The sequence below is a fragment of the Macaca thibetana genome, chromosome X (genome assembly GCF_024542745.1).
Source record: "Macaca thibetana thibetana isolate TM-01 chromosome X, ASM2454274v1, whole genome shotgun sequence".
NCBI lineage: Eukaryota > Metazoa > Chordata > Mammalia > Primates > Cercopithecidae > Macaca > Macaca thibetana.
Window position 1 is genome coordinate 62,583,572 of NC_065598.1, and position 6,000 is coordinate 62,589,571.

Here is a 6,000-nt window from a genome sequence, read left to right on the forward strand (position 1 = left end):
GATAAAAAATTGTTCCCAGGTTCTATGGTGGCAGACCTGTGGTGCCAATTCTATCCTCCTCAGATAATGATAAGAAGGACTTGGAAATAGTTGACTCTTGAGTTCTGATGAATGAGTGAAGAGAGGAAAAGGGCAAGGAAGGGGTAGGTATAGTGATATGGTAGGGGACATGGAAGTGCTGAGTAGAGAAGGGCGGGTTTCCTGGCAAGGGTTCCACCCTAGGGCCTGTATTCATGGACCAAAGTGAGAACAGGCACTTTTGTTTTCATGCCCAAATGTTGCATTTTCCAAGACCACCATTCTGGAGCACCACGCCTCTGTCCATAAAAACCTGATCAGGTGCAGTGACTCATGCCTGTAATCTCAGCACTTTGGGACACCAAGGCAGGCGGATCACCTGAGGTTGGGAATTTGAGACCAGCCTGACCAACATGGAGAAACTGCGTCTCTACTAAAAAATACAAAATTAGCCTGGCATGGTGGCAGGTGCCTGTAGTCCCAGCTACTTGGGAGACTGAGGCAGGATAACTGCTTGAACCCGGGAGGCGGAGGTTACAGTGAGCTGAGATCAGGCCACTGCACTCCAGCCTGGGCAACAAAAGTGAAACTCCATCCAAAAAAAAAAAAAAATTCCTGAGATCTTAGCGGGCACAGACACAAGTGGTTAAACATTGAGAGGAGCAGAGAAACAGTGGCAGAGAGCAACGAGGAGGCACAGCAGAGGAGTGATGAGGTATCAGAATATTGGTGGACAATAGCCTGACTCAAGGGCATGAACACCTTCCCACTCCATCTCCCCTCTCCGGCTCCCTATGCATCACGCTGAGAGTCACCTGCACTGCTTAATAAAACCTTGCACTCAACGACTTCATGACTAAAACACAAAAAGCATGGCAACAAAAACTAAAATAGACTAATGGGATCTAATTAAATTAAAGAGCTTCTGCATGGCAAAAGAAACTACCATCAGAGTGAACAGGCAACCTACAGAATGGGAGAAAATCTGCAATCTACCCATCTGAAAAAGGGCTAATATCTAGAATCTACAAAGAACTCAAACAAATTTACAAGAAAAAAACAAACAACCCCATCAAAAAGTGGGCAAATGATATGAACAGACACTTCTCAAAAGAAGACATTTATGCAGCCAACAGACACATGAAAAAATGCTCACCATCACTGGTCATCAGAGAAATGCAAATCAAAACCACAATGAGATACCATCTCACACCTGTTAGAATGGCAATCATTAAAAAGTCAGGAAACAACAGATACTGGAGAGGATGTGGAGAAATAGGAAAGCTTTTACACTGTTGGTGGGAGTCTGAACTGGTTCAACCAATGTGGAAGACAGTGTGGCAATTCCTCAAGGATCTAGAACAAGAATTACCATTTGACCCAGCAAACCCATTACTGGGTATACACCCAAAGGATTATAAATCATGCTAGTACAATGACACATGCACACGTATGTTTATTGCAGCACTATTCACAATAGCAAAGACTTGGAACCAACCCAAATGTCCATCAATGATAGACTGGATAAAGAAAATGTGGCACATATACACCATGGAATACTATGCAGCCATAAAAAAAGGATGAGTTCATGTCCTTTGCAGGGACATGGATGAAGGTGGAAATCATCATTCTCAGCAAACTATCGCAAGGACAGAAAAGCAAACACCATATGTTCTCACTCATAGGTGGGAATTGAACAACGAGATCACTTGGACACAGGGCAGGGAACATCACACACCGGGGCCTGTCAGGGGTAGGGGGGCTGGGGGAGGGATGAGTTGCAATGTAATGTAATGTAAATGGTGAGTTGATGGGTGCAGACAACCAATATGGCACATGTATACCTATGTATCAAACTTGCACGCTGTGTACATGTACCTTAGAACTTAAAGTATAATAAGTACAAATAAATAAATTAAATAAATAAACAAAATAAAATAAAACTTTGCATTCATCCTTCTATCTCATGTGTGATTCGATTATTCCAGTACATTGGGCAAGAACCCAGGCTGTCACACTGGCCCCCTGTCCTAAGACAGGTTCTATTAAGCTGGTTATGATCAACACAAGCTGTCTGCAGATGGCAAAGCCAAAAGAGCACACTGTGACACATGCCCAGTTGGGCTTTGGGAATCACCAACACCCACTCCTAAACACTGCTGTGGGGCAGAAGCCCAAAAGCACTCCCCACAGTCTCTGCACCTGCCTGTTTGCATGCTCGCCCTAGGGTTTGAGGGGTAGGGCAGCAGGCAACCAAGGGAGCCACACCCCTGTCGCATGTCTTGCAAGGGGAATAAGGGAACTCTACCATTTAATTACGACCCTGAAGCTTAGGTATGAGAATAATAGCAGCATATTAGAAGGGGATTGTAGGGCTGCAAGTCATACTTATTTTATTGCATATTAGCTTAAAAGTCTACTTTATAAGCTGGATATATAAGTAATTCTGTAAGGAAGTATCTGGATTCTTTGCTAGCTTATGACACACACACACACACACACACACACACACACACATATATATACATCATAAGTTCCAGTTTTCTCCTCTGTAAAATAGTGATTATGATTGTACCAAGTGCTCAACAGAGCCACTTAACATACAAAAAATTGTTAAATACGTGAGATATTTTTATTATTATTTCTTTCATATCACTGCATACAATTCATTAGTAAGTCTTCCTTATCCTCAAAATGTCTCAGACAAAGACCACTTTTCTTGATGTGTACTGCTCCCTCACTAATTCAGGACAGCATCACCTCTTTCCTATACTAGCCTCCTCTTAATTGCTCTTCCTGCATCTACTCTTGCCCTCTCCTCTAATAATATATTCAGTAGTCAGGGTGATCTTCTCAAAACAAATCTATCATATCACTCTCCTTCTCAAAATACACTAAGGTTTCAATTTTACTTAGAACAGCACTGCTTGATAAAAATATGTGAGCCTCAAATACAAGCCACACAAGTAATTTAGAATTTTCTAGTAACCACATTTAAAGATGTGAAAAGAAATAGATGAAATTAATTTTAATATTAAATTTAATAATTTATTGAATCCAATATATACAAAATGTCATTTCAGCATGCTATCAACACTAAAAATAGGAACCAGATATTTTACATTCTGCTTTTCACATTAAGCACATCTCTGTTTTGATTATCCACATGTCAAGTGCTCAATAACTGTATGTGACTGGTGGCAACAATATGGGGCAATGAATATTTAAAATGAATCCATGGCCGGGCTTGGTGGCTTATGGCCTGTAATCCCAGCACTTTGGGAGGCTGAGGTGGGAGGATCACTTGAGGTTAGGAGTTCGAGACCAGCCTAGTCAACATAGCCAAACTCCATCTCTTCTAAAAATACAAAAATTAGCCAGGCATGGTGGCAGACGCCTGTAATCCCAGCTACGTGGGAGGCAGAGGTTGCGTTGAGCTGAGATCACACCACTGCACTCCAGCCTGGACAATACAGCAATACTCCATCGCAAAAAATAAATTAAAAAAATAAAACAAAATGAATCCATGGCCTACATGGCCTAGGAGTACTATTTGGTCTGACTTTTCTTTATTTCTTGAGTTCCATCTCCTCTCTCTCTCTCTTGCTCTCTCTCTCTCTCTGCTGTAACCATACTCACCTTATTTTGTCCCTTAAATATCCCCAAATTGGTTCTTGTGGCTTTTTCACTTGCCTTTCATTCTGTCTGGGGTTTAAGATCTTTCCATGACTCAATCCTTTTATTCTTTAGGCCTCAGCTGAAATTTCACTTCCCCAGAGAGGTCCTTCCTCCCTTGGACAATCTCTGTAAAGTTGCATTTTCTCTTTACTGTCACTCATTTGCATTAATTCACAAGATTTTTTATACCAGTTGTTATAGCCTTATGTTTTACCTACTTGTTTATGAGTTTATTGTCTGTCTCCCTTCACTGGAATATAGGCTCCATGACGATGGTATAGGCACATCCATATCCCTTGGGCCAAATGCAATGCCTAACATAGAATAAATGCTCAAGAAATATTTTTGAATGAATAAAAGATTATGATGAGCTATTGAGTGCAGAGGGACTGCAATGGGCCCCTCTTTGGGACTTCTCTAAGTCAGGGAGGAGCACCTGCTTCTAAGTCCAGTCTAGTGCAGATTTCTTGGAAAGCATGAACTTGTTATCCTGATAACCAATTACCTATTTGCAGGTAACATCCAGGAAGAACTCTGGAGAGTCAGGGAAACAGGCTGGAGCTGTGTGCATATTTAGAATCTGATCATTGGACAACCATGTAGCCCATTGCATATGATACTCATGAAAAGTAATTGTGGACCTGACAGATCCAATTTACTGTCATATAATAGTAACAGTAAATATTTTTTAGTGATTAATATATTCCAAGAACTGTACTAAGTATATCACATATATTAACACTTTATACCACCTCCATGTGGAACGAAAAGTTTGGTAAGTATCAGGGCTAGGATTCGAACCCTAAGAAGTATGGTTGGAGTATCTATACTTTTAAACATTTTGTTATGCTGCTTTCCTATGCCAAGGAGACAGTGCTATAATAAGTGTAAGATGCCATATGGGCTGACACTTCAGAGTCAATGAGTAGAAATCATTCTGGGACTCAGACTGTTGTATATCTCATAAGAATAAAAACTCTTTGGAGAAAAGGACTTTAAAGTTCATATGGAAACAAAAAGGAGCCCGCATCACCAAGAAAATCCCAAGCCAAAAAAAAAAAAACAACAAAAAAAAACAAAAACAACAACAAAAAAAGACCAAAGCTGGAGGGATCACACTACCTGACTTCAAACTATACTAGAAGGCTACAGTAACCAAAACAGCATGGTACTGATACCAGAACAGATATATAGACCAATGGAACAGAACAGAGAACTCAGAAATAACACCACACATCTACAACCATCTGGTCTTCAACAAACCTGACAAAAACAATCAATGGGAAAAGGATTCCCTATTTAATAAATGGTGCTGGGAAAACTGGCTAGCCATATGTAGAAAGCTGAAACTGGAACCTTTCCTTACACCTCATGCAAAAATTAACTCAAGATGGATTAAACAGTTAAATGTAACACCTAACATCATAAAAGCCCTAGAAGAAAACCAAGGCAATACCATTCAGGACATAGGCATGGTCAAAGACTTCATGACCAAAACAGCAAAAGTAATGGCAACAAAAGCCAAAATAGACAATAGGATCTAATTAAACCAAAGAACTTCTGCACAGCAAGAGAAAATAGCATCAGAGTGAACAAGCAACCTAAAGAATGGGAGAAAATCTTTGCAATCTACCCACCTGACAAAGGGCTAATATCCAGGATCTACAAAAACTTAAACGAATTTACAAGAAAAAAACAAATGACCCCATCAAAAAGTGGGCAAAGGATATGAACAAACATTTCTCAAAAGAAGACATTTATGCAGCCAACAAACATATGAAAAAATGCTCATCATCACTAGTCGTCAGACAAATGCAAATCAAAACTACAATGAGATACCATTTCACGCCTGTTAGAATAGTGATCATTAAGAAGTCAGGAAACAACAGATACTGGAGAGGATGTGGAGAAGTAGGAATGCTTTTACAATGTTGGTGAGAGTGTAAATTAGTTCAACCATTGTGGAAGACAATATGGCGATTCCTCAAGGATCTAGAACTAGAAATACCATTTGACCCAGCAATCCCATTACTGGGTATATACCCAAAGGATTATAAATGATTCTACTGTAAACATACATGCACACGTATGTTTACTGCAGGACTATTCACAATAGCAAAGACTTGGAACTAACCCAAAAGCCTATCAGTGATAGACTGGATAAAAAAAAATGTGGCACATATACTCCATGGAATACAGCCACAAAAAAGGATGAGTTCATGTCTTTTGCAGGGACATGGATGAAGCTGGAAACCATCATTCTCAGCAAACCATCACAAGGACAGAAAACCAACATCACATGTT